Here is a 24144-nt window from a genome sequence, read left to right as displayed (position 1 = left end):
GGAAATCCTTCTATGCGGCACACCTCATCACAAAAGGTTTCTCATCCAGTAAAAAAGAGGTCATTGTTCCCCTCTACTCATCACTCAGACCTGTTATAGAGTACAATGCCCCTTTTGGTATGTACCTCACAAGACATCTTCAACAACTGGAAAGGCCACAGAAATACCTCACAGAGAGGATTACCAGCCTCAAATAGATGCCCTATGCAGACCATCTCAAAAAACTCTAGCTTTACACTGTCCCATATTGCCTACTCAGATGCAATCTCTGCCTAACATACAAAGCTATGTCAAACCCAGAGCTGTTGGACATGCTCCACTTAAAGAAATCCCAGTCCCTCAGAGCTACACACTCTAGGGACCTAAACCTTGTCAACACAATAAACAGAACATGCTGGTGGGATAGGTTCCTGTCCCAGAGACTTCCCATACTCTGGAACAAACTATCTATTTATATCAAACAAAGCTCCTCATTAGCACTCTTCAAGAAAAATCTTGATGATTGGATGGGAGATAGGAAATTCACCCCAGGGATCACTTCTGTGGCTCTGCTTGACAGGGGCACAGGAAAATAATTTTCTTGGGAGGCAAAAGCCAGGGTACCATTTGGCTAGGCTTATATAGGCCCTAGGACCAATAGCCTAGTATCTACCTATGAACCTATGAACCTATGTAAATACATGCTCCCTATATTACCACCACAGTGCTGCATGCTATGTGTGATAGAACAGCACAAATATCAATACACACAGATATATACAGCTGTAAGTGTGTGCAACATGGATGGGTATGTCACATGTGAACCCCTTGTTGGAACCACATTGCCCTTCTCTTTGAAGTAGGGAATGGGAATATGAGGAAGGATAGCAGGTATATTTGTGGAGGGGTTTGGGTTGGTAGATATAGAGGGCAGCCTACAAGGGTGGTATATGGTCTGCAACGTGGAAGCCCCATGAGTCCCCATATGGAAACAATGGGAGCAAGGCCCCCACCCAATGCTAGTCACAACAGCAGTCCACGTCCCTGAAGGTGCCTGGCCTGGAGGCTGACAAGGAGGAGCATATGGACCCTGTGATTGTTTAATGGGTGCCTCAAGGTGCTGTAGAACATCCCAAAAGTATCTGTGGAGCCCCCTAGGAACAGACCCTGGACCTAACCTTGGGTGACAGGATCATGTCTGTGTGTGCCTCCAGGGGGGACAATGTCCCCTGAGGTGGTTCCACCTGAAGGTACTGCTGGACCAGTAGATGACGAGGCCCCAGGGTGGGTCCTACATGTGATGTGGCCTGGTAACATAGCCAGATGAGGTGGTTCTACTGGCAACTATTCCTTAAACATGCAATTGTGTCACTGTTATAGAACATATGTGGGTAGTAATAGTCCACACAATCCCGGAACATGTCCAACAGCATGCATAGATATCCCCAATAACACAGAATGACAGATGTGCAGCAATCACATAGCAAGCATATCACATGCATATATGGAACCATAGTGGCCCTGACAATGGCATGCAGGTGAAATAGTCTGTAACAGGCCAGCAATGATAGTGTCCACACAGGGAAAATGGCTGCAAACACATAGCACAAAGTGTGGTACAATACAATATATGTCCCAGTGGTAGGTAAGCTGTAGCCGTACCTATTGAGTTGTGTGAACAGTTTGTTGTCTCTGATATGGTGGGGAGGTGACAGAGATGTGTATTAAGAACTATGGTAACCTTGTTGTATGAGTTGCTTGGACCTGTTTCCATCTTTATGTCTTTCAGGCAAGATGTCCCACGGTCGTTTACCCAGGTATTCAGCGGTGGAAAATGAGGTTGTCTTGAACCACCTAATACAGCACTATCCAGTTCTGTTCATCAGGGCCACCCATAAGCAGCAGGAGCAGACCATTCTGTGGAACGATCTACTCCACAAGATCAATCATGTTGGCCTGCATAACCACAGTCATAATCAGGTCCGGCATCATTGTTCTGATCTGCTTCGCAATGCCCACCGGCATGCTGCTGCAGTCCAGGGGGTTCACCTTGCAACAGGGGGAGTCATGCCATCCATCCCCCCGACACATGTTGAGGAGCTCCTCGCTAGCCTCGTGGCACCTGCCCGCCTGCATACCCAACAACTTGCAGAGACCATTATAGAGGTGAAAAGTAAAACAAATGTGGCCAACAAGACCTATGCTTGAACTTAGAAACACAAAAAAGCCACAACCAAAATAAAAGCTCAGACTGTTAATTTATTTACACTGTAAGAACAAATGAAGGACAACTCCATTATAGTGGTGGGTGCTACCCACACACCAGGTGATGAGTGTGCAGGTAATGCCACAAGGCACATCAGTAGACCACTGTTGTGTATGCATGCACATCTGTACAGGTAGATCATGCATAAATGAGATGTCCTATATATAGTCTATTGCTGCGTAGTAGTAATAAACAAATGTGCATAAGCAGTAGTATTGTGGACTTGTACTGTTGATGTACTGTAATGCTGCACCCACCCTGTAGCAATGCCACAGCTGTGACCACTGACATTGTATCTCTCACACTCTTATGTAGGCCCCTCTGGTATACCACCAAGGCAGCAGCCTGTAGCTGTTGAGTATGGTTTATGTTCATGCTTGCCAATACACTGGGCATGTGATGGCTATGGTATATTCCATGCACACATATAACACACCTACCCATAATGCATGCCATACATGTTCAAGTATTGTTGTTGTTAAATGCACTGCATCACAGTGGTGACCATGATGGGGTATCTGAAGGGTATGTCAGACACCTCCAAGATGATTAACATCCTGTCATTGCGAAATGTGTCCACAGGGATGAACATAATGGTAGGACACATGGCTTACAGTAGTGACATGTGTAAAACATCACCCTTATACAGTGCAACAACAGTGTATATACCAGTATTACAATGGCAGCTGTTATAGATCTACACTATGGCATAACATAATACTGTGGTCCACATTATTAGCTGGGACTAGGCTGTTACATGTGGTGTTCAGTGTATGGGACACTGTAAACTGACAAACATGTGTAGGCCATACTTGCCAAGCATCTGCAAACAGGCTGAAGGAGGGGAGGGTGTGTCAGCATGACACACCAGTGCACTGCAGCAGGGATCCTAAGGATGCTAAGAATGGCTGTATCTGCACACAGTCAGGTTCAGGAACTGTAGAAGATGTAACTCTACCCCCACAGCAATAGTGATGGCAGTGTGTGAACACCAAGGGATGTGCACAGGAGTAGACCTTGCAATAATGCTGAGTTGGGGTACATGTATAGTGCAGACTGACCATATACTGGCAAATGCAGATGGCCCATGCTAGTATACCCCTTCCAGGAATAGTGACGGCTGTAGTACACATAAAAATAGGTGCAACAAACTGTCATGATAAGGGCGTGCACACATATGTACCCACGGAGTGTATGCATAGCAATCAGCATCTGCACACGTAACACATTTCTTAGACTCTGCATGTGAACGTACAAGAAATATGTCACATATCAGGCTCATGTACTGTTAATATATGTGGTGATGTGCTCCCATGGCAGATCAAGGAAGAGTGCATTATATCAATAAGGCTGTGTACACTCCCCATAGCCATGGTACGGTCTGATGGTTGTCAGTGGAATAGTATTGGATTGGTCATACATGCACCACTGATGTTGAGATCTGTAAACCAGACATCAGGCAATCACAAATGACATCTGTCCACATATCATCCCAGGTATGTGTCACTGAAACACATAGGGGCTGTGAGCATTAGAGCAGACATAACTGACACAGTAATCCACATTCAGCAATGGTTTGTACACCTGTGAGGTTTGGTGCACAGTACATGGCTGGGTGCAGAACAGGTGCATACACATATATAGGGCAGCCACATGGCAGCGTTTTCCAGGGGAAGGAGCATCACCTAACACAGCCCATGCATCACACACATGTATACTGTTGCTAGAATGGATTAACTATAGCTGCACTGCATGCTGTTGAGTACCATATGTTATGCATGTTGACAGATGGGTAATGAGAGGACTGTGTGTACTATCTTTGTGCAACCTCACCTGTATATGTGTGTGTGTGTGTGTGTGTGTGTGTGTGTGTGTGTGTGTGTGTGTGTGTGTGTGTGTGTGTGTGTGTGTGTGTGTGTGTGTGGTTATTTTGTCTGTAATTTCAATCTGGTGGAGTGGAGTGGGGTTGATGCATGTAGGATGTGTGTGTGTGCATGTGTTTGTGTGTTTGTGTGGGTGTCCAAGTATGCACAATTGTGATTGCGAGGTTGTTCATAAGGCAGTACCTCCCTCTGGGATCGTGCAGTACATGGACATGGACTGACACATGACACACCAGGAATACTTGTCTGATATGTAATCACAGGACAGCTGATAGTATAATAAGGTCTGTAGCATGGAATATGCACTGGGAGGGAAAGTACACACTAGGTATACCCTTAATATTGCAATCAGCAGAGAGGTGAATGACTACCCACGTATGCAGCACTACAGATGCATTGGAGAATTACTAGACAACACTAGGGAGTGTATCCATATATTACTGTTGTCCACATGATAGGTTGATTGAGCAGCAGATCTGCAATGTATTGAGCAATACTCACACATGACACTCCAGTGCATGACATTATGGAGTGAACGTAGTAGCACCTAACATATAGGGGCCATGTTCACGATGTCCAGACATACACAGGGTGAACATTGGATGACAGCAGTGAGGTCATGTAAAACCTACTCCACTCATGTCAAGGAGGTAATTGAGTAGCAGGTCTTGTGTTGTGATCACGCGTCTAGGTATTGAGAGGAATGATACGTTAATGAGTGGTATTAATGAGAGTATGTTACCAAGTGTGATGAAGAATGGGGAACTTATGTGAATAAATGTGGGATTGTCTGTAAAATCAGGGACAGGTAGGTATTAAGGTGGAATGTGTGTGTGTGTGTGTGTGTGTGTGTGTGTGTGTGTGTGTGTGTGTGTGTGTGTGTGTGTGTGTGTGTGTGTACTGTTATGCAATGCTGTACAGATCTTAAAGTGCATTTCTTGTTTTCCCCCACAGGTGGCGAGGTGGGTCAGGGTCCCTCCTGCATGCAGTCTGATGTTGGTGTCCATTCAGACACCAAAGATGATGATAGTACTGTTGAGGCATAGGTGGGACTGTCAATAGCCAAAACTGAGCCATCGTTTGACATCCCCATCTTAGCCACCCCAACCCTGCACACAGTTACAGTGCCTATATATACCCCTTCACCAGTGGTCATAGCAGAGGGACAGTTGGCGGTTGGTGGCAGTGCACAGGAGAGTGTGGTATCTATGCCTACTGTGTCTGGTCACAGCAGGCATAGCCGGATGTCCGGCAGGGCACCACATAGGCAGATGTAATGGGATGGTCCTGGTAGGGCCGCTGGTCATCATGGCCCTGGCAAAAGCACCACAACTGGTACCACCAGGTGCATGTTTCAGACTGTCATGGGGGCACAGGCATGTATGGAACTATACACCAAACAGGGCCTGAGGCTGGATTGCACTGCTCTCACATCTGTAAGCGTCAACTTCCATGAACTGTCTGGTGCCCTCCGTGATGAGTGAGATGGTGGGCCTCATCGACTGTGGTTTCTCCATGCTTGAACATGTGGTGTGAGTGTGGTGATGACTGTGTGGACATAGGCCAGCAACACCAACCGATGGCGGTCGATGTGGGTGTGCTATGACACCAAGGCGCTCCTATAGTGGCAGGATCAGCCCCAGCACTGCAGGGCAGTGCTCTCCACACCACACCACAGCAGGCCATGTGCAAGTGCCCCTGGCCAGTCCACTTTTACATGGCAACACTGAGACTATACCCCTACCTAGGTATGTAGTGTTACTGAAATGTGTGGCTTGCATTGCACACACCACACAGTGTTTAGGGTGAGGTGTGTTCCAGGTTACATGCTACATGCAGAACATCCCCGGACATGTACAGTATGGTAATGGGGGATGTAATGCTTTTATATGGACAATACATAGTGTGACATACCATCATATACACATTAACAGACACATAACAGACAGACACACATCCGAGAGACCTGGGCCTATCGGTGCTAAATTGTCAATGTGTCCAATGTGTTTCAGGTAGGCTGCACACAGCACATGCATAACTGGGCTGAACTGTGGTATCAGTTACCTGTATGGTTGATGGTGACAGTGGTCTCCTTACAGTGGTACATGGGACATATACCAGGTGTACCATGGTGTAATGGCAGTGTACACAGCACCTACATCCCACAGTGGATATTGTACTCAATGGAACCCATGACAACACTGTGACATACCTACCATCACACATTGCCCACTACTGTGATACAACCCATTGTATATCCCAACAGTGGTAGTACAGGGATATGCATCTAATGCACATGCCACAGGCATAAGAGGGTGTTGCATTGTCATGCCTCACCTATGGGCAGCAACAACACTATCTATACTACTGTGTGGGAATGCATATTGTAATAGGAGTCTGTGGCCTTGGAATGCTGTACCCTGCAGATATACAGACATGCACACATACACACACTTACAGGAACAAAATGGGTATCCCATGCTTATTGACCCATTTGTACAACACTGTTGTGCTGGTACTGCAAAGCATATATAGCCATTAGGGAGAGGAGCATAACAGGGTACATGTAATGTCTGATACAGCAGCAGCCACATCTTACTAAGGCAATTGGTGTTGCAGTGGTTGTGAAGGCCTTCATGGTATTGCCAACTACAGGTGTACTAACACACAGGCACCGCTATCCTCAGTAATGCATATGTATACATGTGTCAGTACTGGGGTGCATCGCTGCAGGTGGTCATAGGTGTGTACCTGGCTGTTGTCCATGGAGAGATGGGTAATGCAGGGGATGTGTGTACAGTGATATCATGCCACCTGCCATGTGCCAGCAGGCAATCTATCAACAGACACCACTGTGGTGACCCTCAGGGTGAGAGTGACATGCATCAGCCAATCCTCAGGGTGCCTCCTGCAAATTGCCACTTAAGTGATCCAGTTGACATGTATGCAACATGTATTGCAACACATGGTTGGTGTCTGTGATGGAGACTTGTACCCAAGCATGTTCTGTTGACTGTGGTAGTGTAGTGTAGGTACCCATGACATGTGGTGCATACGGGGTGTTGTCTCCTATATGTGTCAGTAATAACACAGCTGGGCATACATGTCAGTGTCAGTCAAGCATAGGTTACCTGTACGTATCCAAGCTGGATACCTGCCATCTGCACATCTGTATAGGGACTGACAGACATTAGCTTGGCAAGTAGCTATCCAGTAGGATGAATGTGTCGACAGATAGCTGTCTGACAACAATATGTATGCCATTACTACATGTTGGAAGCCTTCACTGACATGTGCTGTACAGACAGTAGTCTACAGTTACTTTCCACATGTCAGATCATTATCCAGTAGGGCATATATACTGTGACACAGCTCACACACCAGGAACACAGCAGTGAGGCCTCAGAGTCCAGCTATGCCTACAGGTGTGCTTGTTGTCAGTACTACTTTTAGAACTCTACTCTTGACTGGGAAAGCACTGTCAACAGTAGTACCACCATGATACACTACATGCCAGTGTGACAGCAAGTAACCTGGGTTACTACCCTTTTATGTAACACATTTGCATGGATATCAGTGCTGTACAGGTCTTATATACTTGTGTGTCTCAGACATGACACTCACACTCCTTGCTACTGTAATGACAGCACATAGATGCATGTATTGTACATGGCATTACATACACTTCTTACATATGTCATTACCCTGCTATGTTATCAGACTGAGATGTGAGCACTGGTTACCAGGGTTGAGCCATGCTTAGCAGATATCAGCATTGCTGCAATATAACAGCTAAGCAGATTTGTGCACTGGTAAGTGAAGCCTACATTGTGTAAGCGCCCGTACACTTAACCATAGCTTAGCACTGCTTAGCTTCCCGCAAATCTTAAAGCTGCTCAAAATTGTCTTAACCACTCTGTATCAACAGCCTTTGTTCTTCCCAGCAACAAAATACACAGCCCTTGCAGGTCATGAACCCAACACCCTGTACACTATAGTCATAACAGTTAACCACTATGCCATGACAGCTGTGACAACAGCTGTTATTTTTCCAATATATCTGTCACTACACATACTGAGTAGTACTGAACAATTACTTTGGCTTTCACAATTGTGTAGTACTTGTTATTGATATTACTATTGCACCACATATATTGTTATATCTAAATATACACATAGCTACTCACAGTGAGATATATCTGGGGAGGTATACACAACCGTGATGTTTACACGTGATGGGAATATGGATATATATATACATATACATATGTAGATATATGTCTACATGCACATACACATACACACACACACACACATATATATATTATATATATATATATATTATATATATATATATATATATAAAGATATATATATATAAAGATATATATATATATATATATATATATATATATATATATATATATATATATAGATAGATATTCATACATATGTATGTCTACACATTTGTATAGTGTATCGGGTCTACTTCTAAAGACCGAACCAACGATTCCCCGACACAGAAATCACCGACGCCAGAAAACCGACAACACACAAACCCGACAACGCGAAACACCGAACACCATAACACCGACACACTACACGGAAACAACACAGTACACTACAACACATATCCACTAGCCCTAACCCAAACCCTAACCCTAAGGTCCGACACTACCGCACACTCTCCCTACCTGCACCCTAACCCTAACTCACTTACACACCCGAACCCCAAGCTCCGACACTACCGCACTCTCCTACCTGCACCCTAACCCTAACTCACTTACACACCCGAACCCCAAGCTCCGACACTACGCACACTCTCCCTACCTGCACCCTAACCCTAACTCACTTACACACCAACCCCAAGCTCCGACACTACCGCACACTCACCTATCACACACCCTAACCCTACATCCCTGAGTATTGCACACTTACCTGTCCGCTCCCTACTCCTAAATCCCTCACTATCGATACTTACCAGGTCGCGCTTACACATTCCTTGTCGGGTCTTCCGTCTGTCGGGATTCGAAGCGTGTCGGTCAACTGCGTTGTCGGTCGCTTTGGTGGTGATTTCACTGTCGGAATCGGCATTTCGGTCATTAGAAGTAGACCCAGTGTATCATATATATATATATATATATATATATATATATAGATATATATATATATATATATATATATATATATATATATATATATATATATATATATATATATATATATATATATATATATATATATATATATATATATGTATGCACATTCTATGTGTACAGATATACCTATTTATGTTGATATATATGTAGATATCTATGACTATATGTGCATACATATCTAATCAGATATACCTATTTATGTCAATATATATGCATATATATCTATATATCTGTTTAAGTGTAGACATATATTGCTGTGTATATGTATATATTTGAGTGTTTATATATATATATATATATATATATATATATATATATATATATATATATATATACACACATATATGTTTACCATATGTCCAGAACATGGAGTAGAGTCCTACCTCAGCACCAATAGTCCCAACCTCTTAGTGCAAGGGGATGTCATGTATGTATTAGAGGTATATATGTATACTGTAAATACTGTAACAGAGGTTGTCTTAACAGACATGTTATGTTATGTGGGGGGGTTACATCTGCTTTGGACATGTGCGCCATTGGCTACTGACAGACATCTTAAGGACATCATAGTACAATACCACTGCTAGCACAGTAATGATCCTGTGGACTACAGCAGAGATATGACCAATATATATGCGGACAGTCTGGCACTCTGTGATCAGTCCAGAGGTGTACACTAATCCCCCTCATGCGAGACGTGGACCACGCCTTACAATGTGGATGTTAATAGCCATTTACATGGGTATATCACGTAAATGCTGGACTACATATGCCCACACAGTTTATGCATTCACACATGCCAGTCTGTCCTGACACATAATACCTGGTGGTGCAGAGGTCACATGGCCACATATTACCCTGTAGTTATTGACATACATCTGTACAGAATCCCATTGCTTTGTCAGAAACACACAATAGTTATGTTGGCATCGCAGCAGTATGTCTTGCAAATAACTGGACATAACAGCACACTGGGTAATTACACTAGACTGCTAAGCATGTCAAAACACTGTGCAAACTACAGACAGACTGCCACAACACTGGACTACATTTTGTATGGGGGAATGCACATGTACCTGCAAACATAGCAGGCTCTCCACACATGTCACAGCACAGAATAACAGACACCTGTGAGAAAGTGCATACCCACAACCAGTGTGAATGCAGCCACAGCCACATATGGTACACAAGCTTAATATGAGACTATATGGACTGTTTGATAAACACCATCCTCATATGTGCCACTCCCACACTAACCCTACATACACTGGGTCATGACACAGTGTGGTCCGATGCCTGTCTGTGGTATGGGACATGTGTGAATCTGGCCCTACTGACATGTGAGCCAATAGGGTACCATACACTGGAGCAGCATGTAACATCAGATAGAACAGGAACAAGAACAAGGGCATCTACCACAGTCTGTGCACAGCCCAAGGTATGTATGCTCAATAGACATACTGTCAACAATCGCCATATTTACACAGACCCCAGTACTGTACACACAACCACAGAATGCCCAGGTTATGTCCTCAGAAATAACCCCTGCTATATATAACATGTCTAGCAGTCTGATATCTGACTGGCTTGTATCAAGCATGATGTCAATAAATAATGGTGTGCAGAACATATGCACCTCTTACTGCATGACATATGTACAAAGGTTGACAGACTTGTGGCTGGAGCTACACACACTGGGCCAATATTGGCATGTTGCTGTGATACCCTCATACATTTACTGTCATACCAGGGTTTGTTGTGACATATGTCCTATGAGGGATATGAAGTCAGTAACTTTCATGGCTGTCACCATGTACTGACTGCAGTCCTCACACTATGCTTCTGCAGTTCTCAGATAGGTGTTCTGTGAGTAATACAAGAAAAAAAGGCTCCACACATTGCCCGGTCTGCAGATAACCCTACAGGTGGGTGTCTCCTCAAACACATAACACTGTCATGACAGGTATTAAATCACGTAGACCAGCCATAACCACACACAGCCTGTTAAAATGACATTACTCCAAATGCAGAAGAGTAACACTTACATTCTGTAGTCGTGTCTGTCACATCCTCATTCTGTTGGTTGGCCTGTTTCCACAGTGTATGTTGTTAGAGGTAAACCCCAATACTATCTGTGATGCTGTTTGCCAAACACCAAATTGAGGTCCTGCTCACAGTGAATGCAAAGGACCAACACCAACATGATGTTCCTAGATATTGGAGGGTGTTTCCATGCAATTGGCTATGGGAATGTTACCACAGCTGTTCCGCATGCAATCAGCTAGAGGGGGACTGCAATTCATGCAGAGGCCATCAGCTGATCATGAGCATCACTTACAAAACACAAGCTGCTGCCTAAGCAAAGCAGGTGTACTTCTCCACATCCACCAGAGAGCAAGTGAGAGAGACAGACAGAGACAAAGTAAGTCAGAGAGGGGGTGGCAGAGTAAAACCCAAGCATGTTTATGTCATACACCTACCAGTAAGGGGTTTCAAACCCCTGACTGACTATATATTGCTATCACATGTCTATGCAGTTATTGCATGTGCCACATAGCTTACATGTTGGGGATCTGTCCAAAGATATATCTGATGTTGAGTGACATCTGCAACATTGATAGAGTAGTGATAAGGTAGGTGTAGTGGGTCTATATTATAACATCAAAGTCTTTAAACTTCAAATGTTATAATATTGACCCCCAATTCAGTGAACGCTTGAAATAACGAAGCTGCAGAACACCGAATATTTTCCTAGGGAAAGTATTTGGTGGGCCGCTTCTGCTGCTTCACTATTTCCTCGACCGTGGTGCGAAGGTGACGGACCGGGTTAAGGTAAGTGTGTGAACAGACTGAGGTAATGTGAGTGTGTGATAGTTAGGGACCTTAGGGATAGGGAGCAGGTAAGGTGAGTGTGTGATAGTTAGGGATCTTAGGGTTAAGGAGCGGGTAAGGTGAGTGTGCATTAGTTAGGGACCTTAGGGTTAGGGAGTGGGTAAGGTGAGTGTGCGTTAGATAGGGACCTTAGGGTTAGGGTTGGGTTAAGGTAAGTGGATAGCTAGTAGTGTATGTACGGTTTAGTGTAAGGTTCTGTGAAGTGTGTATGTGTGGATTATGTATTTTGGTGTGCTTGTGCTGTGTGTGTGTATTCTCAGAACAGCAATTTTTTTTCCTTGGAAAAAATTTGCTGTTGTGAGTGTTCGAGTATATCACATTTCGAGATTCCAAGGTTGAGCTTATGGTGTTCGACATTTTGGAATTTCAGTAATGTGATATAGACCCAGGCGTAGTACATGTGTCTGTCCACATAAACAGGTGTCAATGTCAACACAGCAACATTCTCTCAAGTACTCACACACATTGACACAGTTGGCAGGGTCAGGAATAGACTTCCTAACTAGCTAGTTTGCCACAATACAGTAATGCTCAGGTATCACATGCACCACAGGGGTTATCTGGATGATATATGGGCAAAGGGTATATGAAGGTGTCTGACATCAGACAGCATGCTTCAGTAGGCCAATGGGAGTTGTAGTGAGTGTGAATGTGGTCAAAGGCATCATACTCCACACACACAAACAAAGGGTGCCAGTATTGGCATGCATGGGTGCATTGCTTCAAAGGTGTGTAGTGGTTGACTGTGCCAGAAGTGTGTACAAGGCTAGGTGAAGGGTATACCTTGGCATCAGGCCACATGACAATGGTCTGCAGTGTGGCTCAGGGGTGTAGTGTCTGGATTGGCCCACACAGGCGGGTACTGTATTCACCATCCAGTCACCTGGGTTACTATTGTGTGTGAACAGTGCTGTGCAATGCTTGCCATGTATGTGTTCTATACTCTATGACATTGATGGTATCTGGGATGTGCACACATCCCTCATGCATGTTCAGTGACACGTGGAACTGTACCTGGTGTTTCTGGCCCATGTTGTGTACACAGATCATCAGATGTGCCAGTCCTGGCCTCATGTGGTGGGAACAGGTAATGGACACCAGGTTGACCCTGCACTTACATTGATAGCATGATACAGGTATTACCTGGTGTCAGTGGTATCTGTCCAGACAGGGCATGTGTTTAAGCCATGGTATGACCTTTGTGGGTCACATTTGATGGCACCACAGATGTTGCAGGAGTTCAGTGAGGAACATAGTGAAGATGCACTGTCTGCAATTATGTGCCTATTGTAGTGATGGGACAGGGTGCCATACCCTCTGTAGTCCACTGCAATCACACCATGGTTACTATCTGTGGGCAATATGCAGGGTACTACCAACAAAGCAGTTGTTGCCTAGGCAAGTGTGTTTGTGTATGAGACATGGGTTCAGAGTGTTCTCTGGATAATACAAGGGTTGCTTACTTTGTTCACCAAACCTTGATTACACATGTATGGGTATGGATTGGCACCCCAACCTCTAGGCTATTTGACATCTGTTATCCTTGTAAGGTGGACATTGTGACATATAATAGGCCCACCATATAAGAAATTTGCAAAACCCGCTACACAATGAGTCCAGTTGTTACACACTCACAGCCACCTCCCCACAGGATACGAATGACAAACACAGACATACACTTGCAATGTTTGGGATTAAAACTCCTACCTAACTAGTTTATTACACTACAGCATTACGCAGTTATAGGACGCACCATGAAGATTACTGGACTACTTTTTCCCAAAAGGTGTATTTCATTGGGAATGACATCAGCAGCCTTGCCAAAATAAGGGCAATGGAGGTTGTATTGATTGTGAATGGCCTCAAAAGCATTGCTCCCTACACAGACAAACAAACACAAACACACAAACATCCACACTTGCCATGCCTGGGAATAGAACTCTTACCTAACTAGTTTATCACACTACAGCATTACACAGTTATAGGACATGCCACAGAGATTACTGGGCTACTCGTTTCCCACAGGTGTATTTCAAAGTGAATGACATCAGCAGGCTTGCCAAAGTAGGGCATTTGAATTGTAGTGAGTGTGACTATTTTTGAAAGAACATCAAATACTAAAAGATTCATGGGCGTTTTTACAACACATGGAAACCATAAAATTTGATGACAACATCAACTTTTTAACAGTTGACATAGTAAACTTATATTCATGTATTCCACATGATTTGGGGACTGAATGGGTAGTGGATTTTATTAGGTCAAAAGGGGCTGACAATAACGAATGTCTATTAATTGAACAACTTTTAGACATTATTTTGAAAAACAACTTTGTGTCATTTGAAGGAAAGTTATTTGTGCAGAAAATCGGAGTGGCAATGGGCTCACCTGTAGGGTCTAGTTTTGCGAACTTGGTGTTAGCCCACTGGGAGAATAACATCATCCCCAACAGTCATTGGAAAGAAATGTGTTGTTGCTACAGATGATTTTTGGATGACATTTTTATTTTATTTAAAGGCAATAAAAATGAAGCAGGTCAATTTGTGGACTTCTTAAACTCAACAACATCTTTCTTGAAGTTCACCTATAACTTCCAAGAGAATTCCATCAATTTCTTGGACGTAGAATTGAGGAAAGATAAGGGTAGGTTCACAGCAAAAATCTTTAGAAAAGCCACCTACTCCAACAGCTTTCTTCACTTCACTAGTATGCATCCCGCTTTCCAGAAAAAAGCTGTCGTAAAAGGACAACTGGTTAGGGCAGCGAGGATGACTACGCTACAGAGTGAATTTGAAGATGAATGTGACCTATTATATGAAATGTTTGTAAAGAGGGCTTACCCTAGGCCATTCCTAGATAACATCTTCCAGGAAGTGAAGGAAAAAAGGAAAAAAGGGTTTTATTTACCCCTCTTGACCGATGGAAAAGTTGAGGTGAAAGCAAGGCTTACTGAAATGGTGGATCAAGTTTCTGTTGTTAATACAGAACAAGAACTTTCAGACAATATTTTATTTGAGAGTATTTTGACAGATAAAGGTAGGCACAACAACTTTTCAATTGCCTTTACATTTACCTATTGTCTAGAAGCAATTGACATAGGTAAAATAGTAAGGAAATATTGGTGTTACCTCTCATTGGACAAAAATGTATCCAAAATATTGAATTTTAACCCTGTAATAACATATCGAAGGGGTACAAATATGAAAAAATTACTTGAAACTAAAATTGACAAACCAAAAATGGGAGGGGGAACCAGGAAATGTGGCTCATGTAAATACTGTAAGTACATTGCAATATCAAATTCATTTACAATAAGGTCAGTGTGTTACCATGTAAAGGGGTTGTTTACCTGTAATTCTAAGGGTATAGTCTACTTGGCACAATGTCTACAATGTCCGTCTTTCTATGTTGGAAAGATGGATAGACGATTACGTGATCGAATATACGAACACTTATATGCAATTGCAAAATCCAAGGAAGAAAATGCCCTAGCCAGACATTGTAGTAACAACCATGGTCACTCCTTTTCCTTTATGATTATTGATGGCATTAACAGGCAGCATTTAGATACTAATTATGTCAATGAAAATTTTTTAAAATTGGAATTGGAGAAAAAAGAACTCGCCTGGCAGCTACGCCTAGCTGCATGTAGAGAGCCAGGGATTAATGATTCATGTTCCATAGCTTGTATTTTAAAACTTAAAAATCTTATGAGATAGTTTTAAGGGCGACTCTTGCTGTATAGGTTTTTTCTTATTTTGATCAAAAATATTTTTATAAACACAATGTTCATATATGAATTTTATTTAGGACACAGGTTTTAACTTTGTTAGTTAGATTTGAATTGTATTTTTATTATTATTTTAAGTATAGGTAAGCTTGGTTGATAGCCAATTTTAAAGGCAGGCTGTTTACATTTTTTTGCAAGTAACAAAAACTTGCTTGTATTTAGCAGAATGTGGAAAGTTATGAAGGGTAGCAACAATCATTACTACCACAACTGCATTTAGATTAAAGATTTACCAGCACACTTGCTTATTTAGTTTCACATTTTTAAATTTACGTATTTGTATAATTATATTTAAACTTACAAACTGAATATGCTGTATTCAATTAATGTAACAAGTTAGATTTATGATTTATAGTATTAATTTAAACAAACTTGTATAAACTTGCAATCTATAGTGTTACATTTGAGGTACTAGCACTTTAAAACATCAATGGTATGCCATTTACGCTAATTGCAAGCACATGCATTGATTTAAAAACTGCCTTGTTTGGAAAAACTTTTGTCTGAGGAAGTCCCACTATTACGTGGAACGAAAAATGCGTTTAGCGTTTCACAGTATTTGGTTCTTTCTTTATTTTTTACTTTTGTCAGTATATAAGTGGTCTTGGAAAATAAACTTTAAGCCTTTTTGAACTGTTCCAAAGGCTCCATTTTGTTCAGCCGGTTTCACCAGTTTGCTTCATTTCCTGGTTCGTAGAAGTGCTTTGGTGTGAAGTTTGTCACACTACAGCATTACACAGTTATAGGACATGCCACAGTGAATGCCATCACCAGGCTTGCCAAAGGAATACACACAGATATCTAAGGACAACACACTATAATGTGACAAAAGTAAACATACATAGATGTGTGGAAGAGAGTGACAGTGACAAAGAGTCTTCCATCATGAGGATTTGAATTGTAGTGAGAGTGACTAGCCTAAAAGGTATTGATCCTTACAAAGACAAACACACACACGCAGTTTCCATGTCTGGGATTAGAACTCCTTCATAGCTAGTTTATCACACTACAGCATTACACAGTTCTAGGACATGCCACAGAGATTACTGTGCTACTCTTTCCCCAAAGGTGTATTTCAAAGTGAATGACATTATCAGGCTTGCCAAAGCAGGGCATTATAATTGTAGTGAGTGTAACTAGCCAGAAAAAGCATTAATTTCCTACATTGAAAAATACACAGACATACACAGTAGCCACATATGGGATAAGAACTCCTACCTAACTAGGTTATCACACTACAGCATTACACAGTCATAGGGTGTGCAACAGAGATTACAGGACTACTCCTTCCCCAAAGGTGTATTTCAAAGTGAATGACATCAGCAGGCTTGCCAAAGTAGGGTATTTGAATTGTAGTGAGTTGACTAGTTTGAAAATCCTTGATTCCTACACAGACATACACACCATTGCCACATTTGGGATTAGAACTCCTATCTAACTAGTTTATCACACTACATTATTACACAGTTATAGAACACGCCACAGAGATTACTGAGCTATCCTTTCCACAAAGGTGTATTTCACAGTGACTGACAGCAGGCTTGCCATAGTAGGACTACAGGGAGGGCAGTGTGTGTGCATGGGCCATAACACATTCATCTTGAAGTAGATACACCACACTCAGGCACACACAGGTTTATATTCTGCAGGTATGTGTAAACAACTGCTAGATGACTAGTGCCTTGTACAGTCATGTTGCACAGTTAGCACTAGCACCACAGAGTCTATAATGCTGAGGGATTCCAGATGCTAATTTCTATGATGAGTGACATTTACACATCATGTGGTTGTAGCCATTTGGCTGTGTGCTGTGTGGGACAGGCCTCATGATGGAAGGCTCTTTGTCACTGTCACTCTCTTCCACACATCTATGTATGTGTACTTTTGGCATATTATAGTGTGTTGTCCTTGGATATATGTGTGTATCCTTATCCAATGTGTGTGCAAAGCATGACTGGTGCATAATGAGGAGTGTATGGACTAACAGCTGCAACTGTCAGATATGTATGTTCCACTGTTGTTGCCAGACATGGGCTTCATTTCTTTAAGTGTGTGAGCATGCCCAGTATGACCTTTCAGTATTTTGTTGTCTGACATTGCCTTAAATTCTCTAATTTCTCTAAGTGTGGGAGCATGCCCAGTATGTCCTTCTGTATTGAATATGTGGATCCATTCCAGGTAGATTGTACTCCAGTGCAGACTTTTGTGTTCTATACCTACAGCTAGCAAACTGTTTCTGCAGGATATCTGTATATCAGTTGGCAATATGGGGTCAGACTGGGCAAGGGATAGTGGGTACTGTAGGTAATTGTGTCTGTGCTGCTTCTGCTACATGGTCCTGATGTTAGTAGAGATATTCAGACATGTGTAGTGTGATACACTGTGATGTTTTATGTCCTCAAGTACTGTCAGGTAGAAATTTTTGCTCATAGTGCTGTCCTGGGGAACACTGGGTGAATGCAGCTGTGTCCAGTATTGTGGTCAAATGCCTACATATACCTGCAAACTAATGCCATTCTGGAGGGGGAGCTGCAGACACTTGCTGCTGGGTCTGTGTAACTGGTTCAGCACCTTGGTACAGTGGTGGCAGAGGATCCCAGATCCCATACTTGTACATCCATCAACGTGACAGTATGGCCTTATCTTGCTGTGGCAATACTTCACAGCTGTACAGATTCACACAGGATACCCAGAGGCAGGGGTCATAAGTCAGGACATTACTCTTATTGTGGTTTATAGGCAGGTTTGTAGCCACCCATTTTTGTGTTTGCAGCCAGGGATAGTATGTGCACATGGCTGTGTTTGGGACTTTGCACATTCCATGCTGCCCATGCTGCCATCCCCCTTTATTATTCTATCCTCTTCCATACATTATGCAAACATTCTCTCATACTTTACCTATAGTTATCACATCATCACAGCAGTGTATTGGTGTTGGTCCACGGTTCATGCAGTGGGACATGGTGGACATGTTACTGTGGTTTGTCCACATGGCCTTACATATGGGTTGTGTGGACTGTGTGTTGTTATTTGGGAGTCCATGACATAACATACATTGGCTGTACGGGTGAGATGAAGGCTTTTGGCAGAGGACTATAGGACATTTGGTAGTGATGCAGGCCAGCTGTAGCAGGCCGTTGCATTCTGTCAGTCTTAGAGTACTAGACTGCCATACAGTATATTTCCCTGGGGTGAAAGGGTAGGTGTGCTAGGTGTTCATGCCAATACTTTCTGTCAGTATTGATCAGGTTGTGTGGATGCTGGCAGGGTGCTGCTTACAGCTAGGGACATACCTGCATGGGACACCTGCACTGCATGCTGCATTCTTTTGCTATTGCCATACACAGGAGAGGGTCATATTGTACCCTTTCCCAACAGCAGGGATAAGACTGGAGAGGTACCTGTGGGTGGTGGTTGGGTGAGCTGGGTGCATGTGTGCTATGGACAGTAATTGCTTCTGACTCAAAGATATGCATGGGGCATTCCACTTATGCTGGCTTGTGCAGGGATATCAGGTGTTTCTCAATACATTATTCCTATGACCTTTGTGTTCTGCTAGTGTTTGGCCAGACAACATTGGTATTCCCTACTACAGGCCCAGATAATGTGCTGGAAACCTGTATGTACATTTCCAAGGGTGTGTCCATTTCACGGTTACACATTATACACTGTCTGTCTGGGGTACTTTCCCCTGTGTACTGCTTGTTTATCTGGCCCAGCAGTCATGCCATGTCCATATTTCAGATGGTGACACATATTACCTCCATACATTTATAATGGCTTACTGCTAGAACGTTCCTGGAATAATCCAACACCACTCAAACTAATAAAGAACAAGGTAGCCACGAGAATACACCCAATAAAATTCTTTATTAGCGCTTTCATCTCCAGTCAGAAAACTTCATCAGATAAATATTGCAGCCAACCTCACCCCATTATTATACTCCCACAATCATGACTTCATTTCCTGTACAATTAAAATACAATTCATGTAAAAAACATATCAATAACCATGATATTAAAATATTATACATAATGAACACTGTAAATATAATCAATCAACAGATTTATATGACGGCCAAATAATTTACATATAAAATTCAGATTTTAATCTCAATATAGAGCTGATAGATATAGCGCTATTCAGCCCTGGATATTCTGAAGCATTAGCTCTCAGCTGCCATTTCCATTCCTTTTGTTCCAAAAAATCATTAAGGGAGCCACCTCTTTCCCCTACAATGGCTTGATCTATGATGGTAAAACTAATCGTAAGTCCTTCATGTGAAAGAATATGTGCAGCTAGGGCATTTTCATGTCTTTTTGACATATATCATAATTGTGTTGGTAAATGCGTGTCCTTAAAGCATTGATAGTTTTCCCTATATATAAACAGGGACATAAAGAGCACATTGCCAGATATACAACCCCTTTGCTGCTGCATGTATACTTCCTAGGTAAGTAATACTTACCACAGTGTGGAATATATATTTCCTTCCCTTCTTTGATGTCCCTACATTTAAGGCAAAACCCACATTTAACCATTCCTTTTCCTCCCTTTCCATATCCCTTCCAGTTTTTCTCTAGAATATTTTTAAAATTCTCTTCTTTTCTATATAAAATGCTGGGTGCCATCCCTACTACTTTTAAATAATCTTGATTGGCTCTAAAAATATTCCAGTTCTGACACAAAATCTTCTTGATATCAAACATTGATTATTAAATCTGAAAATGTCAGATTTTCCAGATATCTCCCCTTCCTGTCTGTTCACCCTGCCAATAACTAAATTTTCCCCCAACAAGGGCTGGAATAAACATTGTGCTCTCTTTGTTTTCACTTCTGGGAAAATATTATCAACAAAGTAATTCGGGTAGTTCCTCCTGACCAACATATTTTTAGTACACTGAGATGTTCAAGGAATTCAACCCTGAAACCATTCTCGCAATATGTACCCCCTGCCCCTTTACTAGGGACTTCTTCTGATGTATAGGATGACAACTTTTAGAATGCAGGAGGGTATTGGAATATGTAGGCTTCCTGTATATATTTGCTATAAATTCCTTGGTATCATATTTCTTAGATATGCTGATATCTAGATAGTCTACCTTGTCCTCCCAAATATTGCTGGTAAATTCCAATAAATTGGTACTGGAATTAATGAAATCTAAAAATTCATTCAATTCCTGTTTACCATTTTTCCAAAAAACAATAATGTCATCCAAAAAGCGGCCATTAAAGGTCCAGCCTTCTGAAAACACACTTTTAAACAATATCTCGTTCTCCCAATAAGCAAGAACAATATTTGCGAATTATATAAGAAATAGGAAACAACACAAATTATTTAGAGATGAAAGGGATAATTTGGATGGGAAAGCATATCCACTACCACCCTTAGGACAGGTGGGTAACAACAGAATAGACCTAAGTAATAACATGGAAACAACTTGCAACAATAATGATGGGGATGATATCCATATATTTGAACCTGCCTCTTTAGAGTACCCTCCTCTGAGGAGGTTTGAGTGACTGAAGAATCAGAGGAGGGAGGAAGGGTATCAAGATTACAACAATTATTACCCCCAATACAACAAAGGAATTATTGGGGACGGGGAGGGGGAAAGCATCATACACAACATATTAGATGAAGAGATCTGGAATGTAAAATTATTTGCAATAAATATGGTGATTTTAAAATTTATAATTATAGCAACATGGGAATTTGTGATGAGGCAGCTGATTTATTTGAAAAAGGGCTGTCCTTTGCACCTGACAAGGATGCAACCATTGATGATGGTCTAATTAATTTAAAATTGCACACCAGGAAAATCAACCTAAATTTTTATTTTAAAGGGGCGACACAAATACAACAACAAAAAAGTTCTGATGCAATAAGTCTAGTATTTTCAGTCTACCTCTACACCCCTGTGTGTTGATGTATGAGAGAATGTGTGAACATGATATAAGAAATATGATAAAAAATAAGAAAAAAAAAATGAATGAAGTAAATCAAAACCTATCTCTTGTTGAAAGTACAATTTTGAGAAGTATATGTAATGATGTTAATATTAGAGTAGCCAAGCCTGACAAGGGAGGTGGCCTAGTGGTCATGAATAAAAGCACATATATAGAAAAAATGTTTAGCATTTTATATACAGAAACTTATACTGAAATTAGTATCAACGAAAAGAATATAGCATATAGGAAGGTAGATATTAAGCTGGATGGTTTCTTATTAACTCAAGAAATCACAAAGGATGAATATAATTTTATGTATGTAAAATATCTAAAAAGTCCTATGATATTCGGGGTCCTGAAGATACATAAGAACTTACGGGACCCCCCATATAGACCAATAGTATATGCTAGGTCATCCAAGAAGTACCCGATAGCAAGATTTGTGGATTGTCAACTAAAAAATGTCCTGGAAGAATGCCCATGAGTCCTTAAAGATTCCTGAGATTGTTTAAAGAAAATTACCAGTGACAAGTATTTGGATCAAACATTATTTGCCACCATAGACATCAAAGATCTATTTTCCACAATCCCACATGAAATAGGAATTGAATGGTTCTATTTATACTTATGCCAATATTCTGACTTAAGACATGATTGTATCCTCACCATAAGATCATTAATGGAACTGGTGATGGAAACAAATATTATTACCTTTGAGGAACAATTGTTCAAACAAAACAAGGGAGTGGCAATGGGGGCAGCTTGCTCCCCCATTTTTGCAAATATTGTTATTGCTTATTGGGAGAAAGAGATATTGTTTAAAAGTGTGTTTTCAGAAGGCTGGACCTTTTATGGCCACTTTTTGGATGACATTATTGTTTTTTGGAAAAATGGTAAACAGGAATTGAATGAATTTTTAGATTTCATTAATTCCAGTACCAATTTTTGGAATTTACCAGCAATATTTGGGAGGACAAGGTAGACTATCTAGATATCAGCACATCTAAGAAATATGATACCAAGGAATTTACATCAAATATATATAGGAAATCTACATATTCCAGTACCCTCCTGCATTTTAAAAGTTATCATCCTATACATCAGAAGAAGTCCCTAGTAAAGGGGCAGGGGGTACATATTGCGAGAATGGTTTCAGGGGATGTTGAATTCCTTGAACAACTCAGTGTACTAAAAAATATGTTGGTCAGGAGGGACTACCCGAGCGACTTTGTTGATAATATTTTCACAGAAGTGAAAACAAAGAGAGCCCTTGTTGGGGAAAAATTTGGTTATTTTCAGGATGAACAGACAGGAATGGGAGATATCTGGAAAATCTGATATTTTCAGATTTAATAATCAATTTTTGATATCAAGAAGATTTTGTGGCAGAACTGGAATATTTTTAGAGCCAACCAAAATTATTTAAAAGTAGTGGAGACGGCACCCAGAATTTTATATAGAAAAGAAGAGAATTTTAAAAATATTCTAGAGAAAAACTGGAAGGGATATGGAAATGGAGGAGAAGGAATGGAGCAGACAGGAAGGGGAGATATCTGGAAAATCTGACATTTTCAGATTTAATAATCAATTTTTGATATCAAGAAGATTTTGTGGCAGAACTGGAATATTTTTAGAACCAACCAAAATTATTTAAAAGTAGTAGGGATGGCACCCAGAATTTTATATAGAAAAGAAGAGAATTTTAAAAATATTCTAGAGAAAAACTGGAAGGGATATGGGAATGGATGAGAAGGAATGGTTAAATGTAGGTTTTGCCTTCAATGTAGGGAAATCAAAGAAGGGAAGGAAGTATATATTCCACACTTTGATAAGTATTACTTACCTAGGAAGTATACATGCAGCAGCAAAGGGGTTGTATATCTGGCAATGTGCTCTTTATGTCCCTGTTTTTATATAGGGAAAACTATCAATGCTTTAAGGACATGCATTTACCAACACAACTATGATATACGTAAAAAAGACATGAAAAATGCCCTGGCTGCAGATATTCTTTCACATGAAGGACATAAGTTTAGTTTTACCATCATAGATCAAGCCATTGTAGGGGAAAGAGGTGGCCCCCTTAATGATTTTTTGGAACAAAAGGAATGGAAATGGCAGCTGAGAGCTAATGCCTCAGAATATCCTGGGCTGAATAGCATTATATCTATCAGCTCTATATTGAGATTAAAATCCAAATTTTATATCTAAATTATTTGGCC

Source organism: Protopterus annectens, chromosome 5.part1 (genome assembly GCF_019279795.1).
Source record: "Protopterus annectens isolate FY-2018-M chromosome 5.part1, PAN1.0, whole genome shotgun sequence".
NCBI lineage: Eukaryota > Metazoa > Chordata > Ceratodontiformes > Protopteridae > Protopterus > Protopterus annectens.
Note: the sequence above shows the minus strand (reverse complement) of the source record.